Raw genomic sequence first — 3,912 nt, forward strand, 5'->3', positions numbered from 1 at the left:
TTCCGTTACCACATCAAACCGAAATCTTGGGAAAAATATTACATTTGAACCCTTATCAGAAAGGTTTAATAACGACTATTTATGAGTTGATTTTGAAATTACAAATAGATACATTGGATAAAATTAAGAATGACTGGGAAAGAGAACTTCAAATTTCTCTACCTATAGAGAAATGGGAGAGGATTCTTCAATTAGTTAATACCTCTTCAATGTGTGCAAGATACGCTCTGATACAATTCAAGGTGGTTCACAGAGCTCATATGTCAAAAGATCTTAGCTGGTTTTTATGGTCATATAAATCCTATCTGTGACAGATGTAACTCTGAAGTGGCCTCACTGACTCACATGTTTTGGTCTTGCACAACTTTGGAAAAATATTGGAAAGACATTTTTGACACTATTTCTGTAGTTTTAGGTATTGATTTACAACCTCATCCTATTACTGCAATTTTTGGGCTCCCAATGTTAGATTCTACCTATCTGTCCCATTCTGCCCATCGGCTGATTGCTTTTACTACATTAATTGCCAGAAGATCTATTTATTTAAATGGAAAGACTCTAATCCTCCTACCACACTTCATTGGTACTCTGATATGATATCATGTTTAAATTTAGAAAAAATTAGGAGTGACATTGTCGAACCCTTGGTTAAATTTGCTGACTTGAGGAAGTTTTATTCAACATTTTCACAAAATATATATTGTCGCCTCCCCAACCATTATAATAATCCTTTTACCTTTATACTGTGGAACGGACTTGACGACAAACAGGGACTTAATTGTTGAAATTCTTTGTAGCCCAGATTTAGTTTTGCTTTTTTTTAAATTTAGGGTTTTGGTTTTTTTGGGGGGGTTTTGTCTTTCTTTTTATCTTTTTGCTTTTATATATACAAGTTCTCTTTTAAACACTTAACTATATTTACATAGAGACAGGGAGGTCTATACCCAATGTATATTTTGGCTGGACTCATACTTGGATTATACTTGTTATTAATGTAATCCCGATCCCAATGAATCAAAAGCATTGTTATGTTTATCATTATTGTTTTTTGTTTTGTGTTGTTTTGTTTTTGTTTTTGAAAAAAAATTAATAAAAAGATTTTAATAGAAAGAAAGAGAGAGCTGAAATTGTGGACTGAGATTTGTGGGCGTGTCAAGATCCATAAACTGTGAAGAAACTCTTAAATTTGCTGTTGCCAGAAGTCCAGCGCAGCAGAAGGAATGTGAGAACACAGTTTTGTTTACAAACCATTTGTTTTTCCAGCAATTGAACAGACTTCCCTTTGAACTGTGGTCACAAATTATATTACGGACTGTTGATATTTACTGTCACCAGGGAAGTTCACCAGCAGTATGCCAATGAGAGTTATGTTTACTTTAAATGGGCAAATTCATAGAGTCTTTCGAGCTATACTTTTAGGAAGGAGATGAGGAGAAATGTCTTTAGTCAGAGGGTGGTGAATCTGCGGAATTCTTTGCCACAGAAGGTTGTGGAGGCCAAGTCTGTGTATATTTTTAAAGAATAGATAGATTCTTGATTAGTACAGGTGTCAGAGGTAATGGGGAGAAGGCAGAAGAATGGGGTTAGGAGGGAGAGATAGATCAGCCATGATGGGCCGAATGGCCTAATTCTATTCCTATTCCTTATGACCTTATGTCCTCAGAAAGCATGGAAACATGCACTTTGGCACAACTCATCCATGATCAATCAACTGACTAGTCCCATGCCTGTACCTGATCCAAATCCCTCCAAACCTTTTTTTTTCCATGTATCTGTCCAAGTACCTTTTCAATTTCATAATTTTAGGAATTTCCACCTCTTCCGTTGGTAGCCAACTTCACATACACATCACCCCCTGTATGAAAATGTTACCCATTCTACTTACCTGGCAGGGGAGTCAGTGGTCACGGAGGCCAATCTCCCTGGATGAGGCTATCCTATTGCACTACGGGCATGCTGATGCCTGCGATGTTCCACAATGTGGGAAACTCGACTGCAAAAATTGTGGTAGTGGGTGTCTGCAATCATGCTAAGGGTGGCATGGCGGCGCCATGACCGTGTGGCTTATATTCACTGGAATTTAGAAGGATGAGAGGGAATCTTATAGAAACATCAAATTCTTAATTCTTCGTGGACAGGCTAGATGCAGGAAAAATGTTCCAGAAACAGGGGTCACAGTTTAAGAATAATGGGGCTGTCCACTGCGGCGACCTAATCTGCTGGTTTAGAAGAGTTTGCTCTTGACTCAAACTCAGATCATGGTCGCTACATGGTCCTAGGAGGTCCTATGAGGTCACTGGAACACTCCTTCATATTTGAGGGAAGTTCCTGCATACTCGTGGCCTCAGCTAGGTCGCGGAAAAATTTTCAGCATGTTGGAAAATTTTCCATGAGTAAAATTTGGTCGGCATGGTTCTTTTGAACTCGTAGTGCAGTGGAGTGGGGTTGTTATTTAGTTACAGGCAGTCGAGGGCAGCCGTAGGCAATCTCCTTCACTAACCTGGCATTTTGATTGGCTCATTGGAGTTTTCAGGACCAAGGAAAATCGACCGGTCAGTAAAATGCCTGCTAAACTTTATTATACTTCTTAAAAGTGGCTCCACTCCTTCTCTCACCCTTCTCTCACCTTCTCTCCCCTTCCCTCCCCTTCCCCTCCCCTTCCCTCCCCTCCCCTCCCCTCCCCTCCCCCCTCCCCTCCCATCCCCCCCCCACCTCTCCCCCGAATGCCCCTACCCTCCCCTATTTCAGAATCTGCCTTTAACACTGTCATCCCCGCTAGCTTGATCACCAAACTCAGCGGACTTAGCTTCTCCACCTCCCTCTGCAATTGGACACTGGATTTCCTCACCAACAGACCACAGTCTGTTAGGGTCAACAACCTCACCTCCTCCACTATAACACTGAACTCAGACCTCTCCTCTACTCCTTCTTCACCCATGACTGCATCCCTAAGAATGGCTCCAACGCCATCATTAAATTCTTCATATGAAAGCCCTGACATCCCAGGAATCAGGCTGGTGAACCTTCTCTGTACTACCTCAATGGCAAGTAGTTATTCAATTGGTCCGCCATATCCTTGTTCCCCTTGATAAACTCACCTGTTTCTGACTGCAGGGGACCTACATTTGTTTTAACTAATCTCTTTCTTTTCACATATCTATAAAAACTTTTGCAGTCAGTTTTTATGTTCCCTGACAGTTTTCTTTCATAATCTATTTTTCCTTTCCTAATTAAGCCCTTTGTCCTCCTCTGCTGGTCTCTGAATTTCTCCCAGTCCTCCGGTATGCTGCTTTTTCTGGCTAATTTGTACGCATCATCCTTCGCTTTGATACTATCACTGATTTCCCTTGTTATCCACGGATGTACTACCTTCCTTGATTTATTCTTTTGCCAAACTGGGATGAACAATTTTTGTAGTTCATCCATGCAGTCTTTAAATGTCTTCCATTGCATATCCACCGTCAACCCTTTTAGAATTAATTGCCAGTCAATCTTGGCCAATTCACGTCTCATACCCTCAAAGTTACCTTTCCTTAAGTTCAGAACCATTGTTTCTGAATTAACAATGTCAGTCTCCATCCTAATGAAGAACTCAACCATATTATGGTCACTCTTGCCCAAGGGGGGCACGTACAACAAGACTGCTAACAAGAATGGATGATGTATAGGGTTGAGACCCTTCTTCAGACCATAGAGTCATTGATGTCTACAGCTTGAAAACAGGCCCTTCAGCCCAGTGAATACTTGTTGACCATTAAGTACTAATCTACCCGGAAGAAGGGTTCTTCAGGGTAGATCTGACCCGAAGTGTCACCTAATCCCTTTTCTCCAGAGATGCTGCCTGAGCCACTGTGTAACTCTATAATTTTGTGTCTATCTTTGGCATAAACCAGAATCTGAAGTTCCTTCCTA

The 3,912-nt window shown here is 41.0% G+C and overlaps 1 non-coding gene across 1 annotated transcript; it reads left to right on the forward strand.

Annotated features, from left to right (window-relative positions):
* Positions 1–1,877: 1,877 nt before the first annotated feature.
* On the forward strand, positions 1,878–2,034 carry LOC129704743 (U1 spliceosomal RNA). Its single transcript, XR_008724768.1, has one exon. It is a non-coding gene; the product is annotated as a U1 spliceosomal RNA (small nuclear RNA).
* Positions 2,035–3,912: the final 1,878 nt, after the last annotated feature.

Source organism: Leucoraja erinacea, chromosome 1, assembly GCF_028641065.1.
Source record: "Leucoraja erinacea ecotype New England chromosome 1, Leri_hhj_1, whole genome shotgun sequence".
Lineage (NCBI taxonomy): Eukaryota > Metazoa > Chordata > Chondrichthyes > Rajiformes > Rajidae > Leucoraja > Leucoraja erinaceus.